The following is an 11,547-nucleotide window of genomic DNA, read 5'->3' on the forward strand; positions in this document are numbered from 1 at the left end:
GTGGTGGTGGTGGTGGTGGTGGTGGTAGTAGTAGTAGTAGCAGCAGAAGAAGATGAAGAAGAAGAAGAAGAAGAAGAAGGGTCGGTCCACGTGGGAGTTGAGACCGGTTTCTCTGGCATGCATTTTCTGCGAGATGAAGAAGGAACGGAACTGTTGTACGCGGAGCCGAGGTCGTATAGCGAACCGATGATTACGCGATTGTGACCTGCGCGATCGTTCCAACGGCGACGTGGTAAGGTTGAACCGCCGTCGAATCCAAAGGCTGGTTGATAGACTCTGTGGAAGTGATAAGAGAGATAGGAGAAACAGGAAAGGTTATCGATTGGTAAGAAACGCGAGAAAACTTCCGCGAGAGATCTATGTGATGTATGAGAGAGGTACGTGTCCCTACCTTATCTAAACCTTCAAAAGAACTTAATGTCAATGTCGCCGGGTCTGCTCTTATGATAGGTATATATGTGGGTCATCAGGGAGTTACGCGAGCAGTATACCCGCTCGCAGATGACGCATCTGTACTCCTCCTGTCGCTCGGCGTGCTTGTCGGCAACGTGGCGTTTCAGGGATGCTTTGCTGCATAGCACCTTGCCGCACAGCTGGCAGGTGAACAGCTTCTTCGCTGACTGGGTGTTCAGAGAGTTCAAGGTCAGCCCCGTCATAGAGGTGAGCACTGAAACACAACAATGCACCTCATGCAGCTGCAACCCCCACACTTAAACCCTATCTCGTATCAAAGGATGACGCAAGCGATAAACTCTTTCTCTCTGTTCATCACCGTCCTCTTTCTTCCCATTTTTTCTTCCTGCTCTCTAACATTTTCCTCTTTCTTTCTTTCTAAAATTCGTCCCTTGTTATTTTCAATCTCTCTTTCTCCCTCGCTCGTTCTCTGTTCGCCCGTGCTCGTATTTTCCTAAACGACGCGGTAAGTTCAATAACGGGTAAGTAAAACGTGGAACGTTGTCAGATGGAAATGGATATTGCGCGTATTAGGTGGGTTCGTTTCTTTCACGAGGATGGAAAATGTAAAAAACATGTAAAAACGAATCCGATCGTTATACCGAAAGATAAATGTCGGAAAAGTCCTTTCTTCGATGGTGTCTTTTCAAATCTCGGCCCCGTCTCTTTCTCTCTCTCTCGCTCGCTTGCTCTCTCGCTCGTCTTTTCTCTCTCTCTCTCTCTCTCTCACTCACTCATTCTCTCTTTCTACACGTTATTGTCACGTTTTTACAAATTATTCACGGACCAGTTCTAGCTGTCGCATTGTACGGCAAAAACTGTCAGAATTCAACGTTTCCTTTAGGCTTTTTAGAACGTGCCTCCTTACATGATTCGCGCAACTTTTCAACAATCGCATCAACGTCTCTGCGATGCGATCACCTTCACGATCCTTCGTATTTCCGCGTACCTCGTGACCCTCGTTGGCATTCTATGGAAGTCCCGGCCTCGACCCACCCTATCGTGCGCGCGATGCCGTTCATTTTAAACGTCGCGGGATTAAACGGGACCAAGATTCAAAAAGGAAAAACAAGGCGAAAAGGAAAACGAAGTGAAACGAACCCAGAGTGCACATTCGATATAGCGAAAGAAAGGGGGGAGGCTCTGGGGGTGTGGAAATTCTTCCGACGACGTTTCAAAATGGCTGGTCGCCTTTCGGGGGAGCGAAGTAAGAACTTTCAATGGCAGTTTTTTCTTCGAACCGCTGACGAACCCACCGCGAAACTAAAGCCTTCAACGAGGGTTAAGACGTACACGCGCGCACACAGAGAAACAAGTAGAATGACTCCGTGTCTCTTCAGCCCTGTTGGCATTCCGGCCGTCTCCTTTGCGACTTTATGCATTTACGACGTATGCAATTCAGATAAGAAGATAGAGATGCAACGAACGAACGGATTGGTGGACGAACGAACGAACGAACGAACGAACGAACGAGCAAGCGGGCGAGCCAGTGAGGGGTAGATTTAGAAAGAGAAAAAGAAAAAAATAGGGACGGAGAAAGAAAATGTATATACTGTACTGTACTGTACTATACTATACTATACTACACTATACGGTTTGAAGAACGAAACGAAGCACAGACACGGAAACGAATTAAGCGTTAATATAAGAAGGCGCGCGGTTCATTTGTAATGGCCGCGTGCTCGTTAATTAAAAGAGATCCGGTCAGACGGAGTCACTGGTGTAGCGTTGTGCGCGATGCAACCTATGCGCGTATGGCTATATAATACAAATACCGTATCTGCCTTTTTTTTCTTCCTTCGCCCTTTAGCCATCGAACGCGAATGGAGGCGAGGCCAACCCCTTCGTTCAATGCCTTTGGCTGGAAAAAGCTTTTTATCCAATTTCTCGAGCTACGTCTCGTTAAACTTCAAGCAAAAGAAATTGTGAACAGCCTCACTGATGAGGTCGGTCGGAGGATTTCGATGGAAGAGAGATCGTGAAACGTATTCGTACACACGTACACGCGCACGCAATCGTGCACACATATTCACACGTACGCATACGCACAAAAGGCGCTCGTACAGAGCGATAGAAAGGAAGGGAATAATACGGGAGAAGGTTGTGTGTGACGTAGATAAACAGAGAACGGGTTGTACAAAAGTTGCGTAGGCAGTCCTTTTTGTCCGATCTAAAGTATATATAAGAATATATATATATATATATATAAACACTCTCCAATCATTCTAGACAGATATGTACGTACGTATAACGTATGCTTCGTTAAGGGTCACGCCTTCTGCGTGAAACTTGACGGACGTGAGGAATTAAATAAAATTAAAAAAAATGTAAAAAAAAACGAGAAGAGAAATAATAGGAGACGACGAGAAGGAAACACTGAGCATTCTGGGTGACACTTAAAGCATGCAATTCGAAGTAAACGTAATAAATGCGTGAGCCTGGCGAGCGGCGTGGCGGCTTAATCGTTCTCTTTCCTTTTTTTTTTTTTTTGCATACTTTTTTGCATACTGTGAATGGCCCTCGTTTCTCTCACGGTCTCGATTTTGTTCAAATGGATCGAGAATGCGCGTCGCCTCTTAGATTGCCTTTTGGCTCCAACATCTATACTTTGGTGCTGTCGTGTTCTCTTTTGCCACGATGGAAAAATGCGAAAAGTTTTGTATTCTGACTTCCGAGGAAATCAACGTTTCGCAGGAGAACAAAGGCACGCGTGGTTTTCCTCGTTCGAGAAACCCTTTTCGACCCTTCCCGCTGCTGAAGAATCGTTCTTACTTCGATCTCCACACACGACCATGCGCCGTCTGCGATATTTCCGAAGCGAGACGGGCGTTCACGTACGATTACGTTCCTACGTTCACGTGCCACGTGAAAAGAGGATCGACGAAAATGCGTGAACGGAATCGGACCCGCGATTTATCGAACGATCGTTGCCAAACGATCGGTAGAATTCCGGTTCGTGTCGGTTTTCCCATTGATACAGGCTCGAACGTTCAAATGTCGTAACTTACCTTCCAGCTGAAAGAAAGAGGCGTGACACAATGCGTATCGTTTAACAGGTTCAGGTGCGGAACACGAACGGGGTTAAAGGAGCGAATGTACCTGCCTGGAGGCATGAGACCGTTGTTTATCGGTTTTGTCACTTTTCGAGGATGTGATAGGTGACTAAAAACGAAGAAAAAGAAAAAAGAGAATACAAGCGAATTATTAAACCAAATAGTACATTTCATATTATATAAAAAAAATGTGGTGAAAATATATTAAGATGCATTTGACATTGCTTAAAAATAAAAATAATAATAATAACTATAATTATAATAATATAATAATATTAATAATAGTCATCAATAAATATATATTATAACCAGAACACCTTGGCAGATAACAAATAATAAGCAAGCACGGTAACGCTCGACATTATTTCGCTTAAGAAGAAACGATTTGTACCCGAAACGGAGTCGTTACCGGAAAGAATTCAGCCTTTTTTTTTTTTATTCCATGTTCCCCGGATGTTTTTCATGATGTTTCGAGCCTATGGCACCGGTTGTGTTTTATTTCTCAATACAATTTTACATATCTGACGAATTTCGAATAAGCTCGTTTTTTCTCAGTGCTTTGCTGCTTCTTTCTTCGCTCTATTCCTCGTTCTCTCTCTCTCTCTCTCTCTCTCTCTCTCTCTCTCTCTCTCTCTCTCTCTCTCTCTCTCTCTCTCTCTCTCTCTCTCTCTCTCTCTCTCTCTCTCTCTCTCTCTCTCTCTCTCTCTCTCTCTCTCTCTCTCTCTCTCTCTCTCTCTCTCTCTCTCTCTCTCTCTCTCTCTCTCTCTCTCTCTCTCTCTCTCTCTCTCTCTCTCTCTCTCTCTCTCTCTCTCTCTCTCTCTCTCTCTCTCTCTCTCTCTCTCTCTCTCTCTCTCTCTCTCTCTCTCTCTCTCTCTCTCTCTCTCTCTCTCTCTCTCTCTCTCTCTCTCTCTCTCTCTCTCTCTCTCTCTCTCTCTCTCTCTCTCTCTCTCTCTCTCTCTCTCTCTCTCTCTCTCTCTCTCTCTCTCTCTCTCTCTCTCTCTCTCTCTCTCTCTCTCTCTCTCTCTCTCTCTCTCTCTCTCTCTCTCTCTCTCTCTCTCTCTCTCTATCTCTCTATCTCTATCTCTCTCTTTCTCTCTCCCTCTCCCCATTCTTCCTCTCATACTCGGAATACTCTCTATAACTCGGAATTACAAAATAATTCTATTCAACGGTATCGCGATGTGTATCGTTCTCGCACAGGTAATGATATCGTCGATGGTATATGTCTGCTCAGTATCCGTGGATGATCGCTAATTTAATTCTATCGTAGGGTAATTGAACGAAATTACGGCTTACGTTATTATTTAAGAAAGCTGGTTGTACGAAACTGCTGCTTGCTCTCATGTCTGTATTGTATAATAGCTGCTTGCGTTAAAAACAGTACAAAAAACTCAGAGAAAAAAAAAGAACATTGTAAGATCCTACGGTCGCTATTGCATAAGTCTACGGGATAATAATTACAAGAAATAAAAAAAAAGATACAGAACCTAGACGTGTGTGTAACTATGTATATAAATGTGCCTCTTACCCATGACCATAATTAAACAGTAGTAGTGTCTGTGCGCTAAAAGCCTAACGTGTAAAAAAAAAAGAACAAAAAACGAGAAGCGAACGAAGGAAACGTGGATATGTCAGATACAGAAGCGATAATAAAAATTAAAAAAAAAAAGATGGAACTGTGTGTGTCTTGCCAACGAATGAATATTAAAATACGCGTTGCGCCGATTCTGTTACATATGTACCGCTTTTCCCATTCACTCATTCATTTCTCAGTTGATTCGAACTGCTGCGGTGCCCTGCCAATCTGATCGCGTTCATGCTTTCCCTCTAACCGTGTTATAACTTAGAAATTAGATACTTTTAATTAACATTTGTTTGGTAACATCAGTCAAGAAACGTTTAAGATCAGTCCAATGTAGAGTCGACTAATTAGAACGATAAAAAAAAAAATAGAAGAAAAAAAAGAAAAAAAAAGAAAAAAGGAAAAAAGAAAAAAGATAAATCAGTCCAATTCAGTCTGAGACTAAAGCGTGTCGCGGATGGCGTTCGGATGGCTAACTACGATGATAGCAATCAGGTACGCGTCACGAGTTTGTCCCCGGTGTCTCAGCTTTTCGAATTCATCGTCGAACATTTTTCGTCTCTTCTACTACGTTTTCGTGAAACTCCATCCCTCGTCTACGCCCCTTCGATGAAAGAAGGGGCTGAAACAGCAGACGTTGCCAAGCGCGACACGTTCAATTCAACAATTCAGTCTTTCGAGGTTCGAAATCGGCTTCGAACGATTCATTTTGCACTGGCCAATCGTTAAAATTAGTAAGGAAGCACCTTCGCTCCTTGTCTTTGCGCGGGTTTCGCAAGGCCAACTACAGAGCGCGAATTCCGAGAACGGCGTGTATTATTCCCAACGGGTGACTTCGCGAGCCGTCGGTATATAATCATAAATTATTTAAAACCACAGTAGCACGGTCTCTTCATAACGCGTTAACGTAGAGCGAAATTAAACGAATGATAAACAAAAAAAAAAAAGAAAAAAAAGAGAAAGAAAATACTCAAATAAACTTCTACTAATATATAATTTGCAGTTAAATATTCATTCAATTTATATTAATTTCATTAATAATTTATTATTCTCATAATATAGCGCCGACCGCGGATCGGAGGGCGAAATATATATTCCGCAATTATATTTGGCCATTTTTACAGTAGTCACAAATCAATTTCTTTGAATAAATCTACTAGTTTAAATATTATCAATATCAGTTCTTTCCCCAGTACTGACTACTATAAAATTGTGTTCGTTACTCTCGTAATTTAAAGCTTCGTTCTTCCTCATTTCCTCTTTCCAACCAAACAAAGAAACACCACACTCTTTCCCGACATCGTTCCTTATTCCCCCACTCATTTGTTTGCATAAGAAAATGCTCGGCGTCGAACGTACTTTCGGAACTCTAAAGAAAATTTGCTAAAACGATTTCCCATTTTTTTTTTCTTTCTTTCTTTTTTCTTCTCCCACTATCCATCTCGCGTCCATTTCATTCGTCGTTGAACCTCACCATCAGTCATAGAAACGGAAATCACGAGTGTATACCACGCCGAAAATACGAACGACGCGGACCACTTAACAGAATATAACCTAATTTAAATTATCATAGCCTATCTAACGATGTACAAGTGTTGTCTTCGTGTTTAACGTGTATTCCATGTTCATCGATAAGTATATGTATATGTATATCCAGCTGTCTATGTCAGTCTGTAAATGTCTCGAGTGTTTGCGCATACGTGTGTGTGTGTGTGTGTCTGTGTATGTCTGGCTATGTCTCACGCCGTTTGTACAATGATGCACAGTGGTAAGTTGTAAAATATATCGTATGTGTCTATGTGTGCTCTGCGAATTATTTTGCGATCGATCCTCTACAAACGTCGACGCACGACGGGATCTAGTCTGTCTATATGTTTATCGTTCAGGACCCCTCGAATCCTTCCTGACGCGCGAATTATCGTTTCAGACGATGTACTCATTAGGTACACGGGTTTCACTTTTTTCCAAGAAACTCTCAGCTTTACCTGATCGTACATTTTATTTTCCATGATGTCGCCGAGACTCTGTTTATGAGATCGTAACGAAATGGAAATAAGAAAGGTGGAAGGAAACGATGTAAAAAAAGCATCGAATGTTACCGAATGATCGACAAAATATGTATCTGAACGATCTCGTGATCATCAGGAAGTCCTCGCGAGATGGCTTATCAAAGTTCTACTAAAATATAGGTATATGCTATGTAGTCGGTTATATGTATATATGGCTATTATCGTTTAGTATATAAGTAACCTGTCAGTGTTAGTGGACCGTGTTTCCTCATTTCTCATCCCTTCCCCTATCTGAAAACCGAAGAGGTGTTTAAATTCGCGACACGGTTTCTGCCGCCTGGAAACGTTTCCCATGAAACGGTGTCGTCATCGCGGCGCCCCTTCTCCTCCAACCCTGTCATCCCCCCCTCGTCTTTCCTCCGTTGACGCGCGTCTTGCCGCGATAACGCAAGAAAAAGAAAAAAAGAAGAAGAAAATTCGAAAGGTACGAGTAAGAAAGTAGACGACGTAGGCACGGAGCGGAGAAGTGGCAAAGAATCAAGTGTATGCAAATGAACGTGCCAAGGCCGCGAGGGTGAAACACGCCTTCCTTTCCTGCTTTCCTCGTCCCTCTTCTTCTTTTGAGTATTGCGAGTATAGAAAAAACTCTCGAGAATGATTCGAAAACACGATGATATCGGATATCAGCGAATTGTGTGTCGAGATGACGCGCGACTTTACGGAACGTACGATGAAAACGAAAACATAGAAGAATTAAGAAGAAGAAACGAGTGGTGTGCGTTGCGGTGATGAAAGATTTAACAGCGAAAAAGGAAAGTGAAATTAACGTTCGATGCTAACGACCACGACAACGATCAATAATAGTAATAAAAATGCAACTATAATCGTCCGTATATAATAGTCATAAAAAATAATAATATTTAATAAGATAAGGTACTTTACGTAAAGCCCGGTATATAGTATTTAAATGAATATGTGTCTGTGTGCAAGGTACCCCTCTAAAGCATTTTAATATGGAATGAATATATTAAGATAAAATATATATATTATATTATATTATATCAATATATCTCCTGTCTCTCAGTGTCCGTCGCGGAACGAGGACGAAATTCGTCGCAGAGGAGAACGTACGTACACGGTCCCCTCCACCACGGGTACCCTGCCACTGCGTAACTTTTTTGTCATTTTTGTTTACTTTTTACAACCGTGTTACCATGCGATCGTTATCGATCCGCGACGGAGGTTCCCCACTTGTGCTTCATCCGCGCGTATTTCCCCTGCCCTCCCCCCAAAACTAATTATTCCTCCCCTCTGTAGCCCTCCCTCAACAACTAAACAATTAAAAATTCTCGAGTCTTCTGATTAATCAATATTTCGTTTACAGTCTTGTCGAAACGTTTCGGACGTTTCCGCCTAAAAGTTAGTTGGACGATGGTGTCTCCGACACCTGGAAGTATCTTTTCTTTTCTTTTTTTTTTTTTTTTTTGTTTCATTTCTCTCCCATTCCTTTGTTGCATTACATAAATCTAACTACTGTATAGCCTGCGATTAAGCCGTGTATCGGTACAGAATGTCGTTTAAGCGCGTCTCGAAGACGAGTCGCGCGAAAGGACGTTGCACTGAACATTTGCCGTGTGATCGGCCCGTTCACGGGAATCTAAACGATTCGCGTTTGACTCGACGAGCCGACGATTCTGCGAAGCCGCCGATATCCTTCGAATCATCGCCAACGTACGACCAGACTTGGTTTTTCATCGCGAAACCCTCGGTCAGTCGGCTGACCAACTCGCTTTCGTTAGGCTCTCGGGCGATTCGAAAGTTTCACACAAGTATCGTAGAAAGATCCGGAGAGTTACGCGGTATAAAAGTAGACGAAAATAACTATGCGATTTATACTAATTTTTCTGCAGCACTACGCGCTGTAGAACATACACGATCACCGTCGTCCCCCAATTTCCTTCCAAGACTCCGCGATATAGAAATTGTAAAACTGATCAGGGAAAACGGCAAATCCGAAGTGTCGTCGTGGCAATCGTTTTAGATTCGTCGAACGTGCGTTGAAGATGACTCGAATCGATGAAAACGGGCATTCGCAACGCTGAAACAACGAGCAAAGCCTCGACTGCGGACGGGACGCGTCCGGAAGGTTGATTCTCTCACAAGCTTCCGCGACTATGTTGATGAAAAAGATTCGTTTCGATTCTTCATCGAGAAACCGAGGAATCCTTTCGTTTCGTAAAACGCTTAGCCCTAACAAATTGATAACACGTTAGTCCGGCCAAAGATGGAGGCCAAAATTTTCAGATTTTGTACGTTTCATCGTACGGCCGTACAAAATCTCGCCCGGAGAAGTTCAACATTGGAACTCGGTGAAAATATATCGACACGTGTCGTCCCGTAAGGTGTACACTCGACTGCCATGTTGGAATAACAATCGCCACGTTCATCATGTTCGTCTGGAAGCACTGATTTTCTGTTTCTACGAAGTCAGTCTCTTTCGATTTCCATGATATATCTCTCTCTTCGCAATACGGACGTCTCTCGGTCTCGCTCCATCGACGAAGAAGCAGCGTGCGCTCGTCGCGAACAGCATGCACGCGCGAAGTTAAAACTCTACTACGTTACACTTTCGTCTCCACCGACATATCGCCTTTTTCTCGACCGATTAAAAACTATCGACCCGAGATCACGTTACTGGTCCCATGTATCGCAAACGTTAACAGACAAATCGCCGAACTAACGAACACGTCGTCGTCGTGACGACTAACCAATCGATAATAATTAACAACTAACAACAATTCCATTTACTCGCGCGGCTTGCAGCCGGGAACGACGAAAAAAGGGACAATAACAAAGGCAACGGTAACGCGCGTTATCGAACAGACGCGGAAAGGAAAGAAAAATGAGAAGAACAATCGCGATCCTTCGAGCGGCCATGCTGTCGACAAGTTGATCGTTCTCATTCCTTGGAGCCCCCACAACGTCGTCCATTGGCACCGTTTTTTTCCTTCCTTCGTGCTTTTTCTGTCTTTCTACTAAGCTCGTTTTACAGTGTTCCTCGGCACGATGCGAGCATAACGCGACGATAACCGGCTCTATTTCTGCCTACGATGGTAGATGCTCTTGTGATTGTTCAGACTGTTGAGCGTCCTGAACACCTTGTGGCAGAGAGCGCAGACCGCGCTATTCAGGGGCTGAAAGTGTTGCTGTTCTTTGTGCCGTTTGAGGGTGAGCTTCGTGGAAAGGGTTTTACCGCAAACGTCGCAGGTATAGCATACACCCGGTGGCAGCAGTGGGTTGCCGTGTAACGGGTGCGATAATCTCATCGCGAGAATCGCCGACGGTGGGCCTGCTGGACCGTCACCGACCGATTTATTATTATTATTATTTTTTTCATTTTTCGCAAACGAACGAAAGGGAAATGCCGATTGTTTTTTTTTTATTGTCGTTGTTGTTAATCGTTATAGTTATATAGAGAATTAGCATTCAAGTGAATAAGGCGATCGAAGGTTAGACAGAGATGGAAATGAAAAAAATTAAAAAAAAAGCAGCGTAATACGAGAAAGAGTTAAATAGAATTTTTTTTTTTTAAGCAAAGAGTGAGAGAAATGGCAAAGAAACAGTGAAAGAGCGAATAAAGTAATAAGTAATAATGTAGAGTTACGGAAGAATTAAGAGAGAAACAGAGAAATATATATATATATAGAGAGAGAGAGAGAGAGACCAAGCACCATTGTCCGTTATAAATATCGACACCCAATTAAAAAGAAAAGATATTTTCCGTTACGAACCAATATTTGTGGCGTAGGAGGAGGCACACGGAGAGCCACGTGTGTGGATGGACCCCCAGCGCAAATCCGTGTTCGTGAAGGTAGCGGGTAGGTACACACAGAACAATGACGAACCAGAGCCGAACGTATAGCCGAGCGAGCGGGACCGGGAACAAACAAGAACAAAGATACGACTGCCATTAATATCACTGGACAAGATTAGTGTACGCTGATGGTATTCTTTAATGCGCAGGGCCGGGGGTTGATGAGGGTGGTAATGTGTGATCGGTAAGGCTAAATGCGGAATTCGTTGGCGTTCGTACGAGGTATGTAAGGTTGAAAATTAGGTAACATCAGAGGAAAACGAGTAGGAAAGTGAAAAGATTGAAGAACAAATGTATATTCGGGCTATTTGGATGGTATTTGCGTAGGATGGTAAATGCAATTTGATGGTAAGAAGGTGACAGATTGGAGGATACACGATAAGGAAATACAGATGCATCGAGGGGCCGCCGATTTGCACGTGGTGGCAGCTATTTCGAGGGTTGTTCAACCTCCGGCCACGAGAACATTTAATTTAATTGCGGCCGCTCGAAATTCTTTTTCTCCTTTTCCGTATGATCGTACCGATCGTAGAGAGAAAGGTAGCTCGTGGCTCTGGTTTGTCATTGACCATAGGT

The 11,547-nt window shown here is 43.2% G+C and overlaps 1 protein-coding gene and 1 long non-coding RNA gene across 5 annotated transcripts in view; one reads left to right on the forward strand and one right to left on the reverse strand.

The window, feature by feature from the left end:
• LOC100747304 (broad-complex core protein) overlaps positions 1–11,547 on the reverse strand; it is a 61,687-nt gene that overhangs the window by 14,120 nt on the left and 36,020 nt on the right. For 2 of the 4 annotated variants that reach the window (XR_004462859.1, XR_004462858.1), the window contains exon 6: positions 392–667. The exons of the other annotated variants lie outside the window; for them this stretch is intronic. The gene's annotated coding sequence lies outside the window, so the exon portion shown is untranslated. The remainder of the gene's footprint in view (positions 1–391; positions 668–11,547) is intronic. 4 annotated transcript variants of the gene reach the window in all.
• LOC117152469 overlaps positions 8,174–11,547 on the forward strand; it is a 16,254-nt gene continuing 12,880 nt past the window's right edge. Inside the window, exon 1 of the long non-coding RNA XR_004462861.1 lies at positions 8,174–9,332. This is a non-coding gene — a long non-coding RNA (uncharacterized LOC117152469). The remainder of the gene's footprint in view (positions 9,333–11,547) is intronic.

Source organism: Bombus impatiens, unplaced genomic scaffold (assembly GCF_000188095.3).
Source record: "Bombus impatiens unplaced genomic scaffold, BIMP_2.2 scf_2222, whole genome shotgun sequence".
NCBI classification, from domain to species: domain Eukaryota; kingdom Metazoa; phylum Arthropoda; class Insecta; order Hymenoptera; family Apidae; genus Bombus; species Bombus impatiens.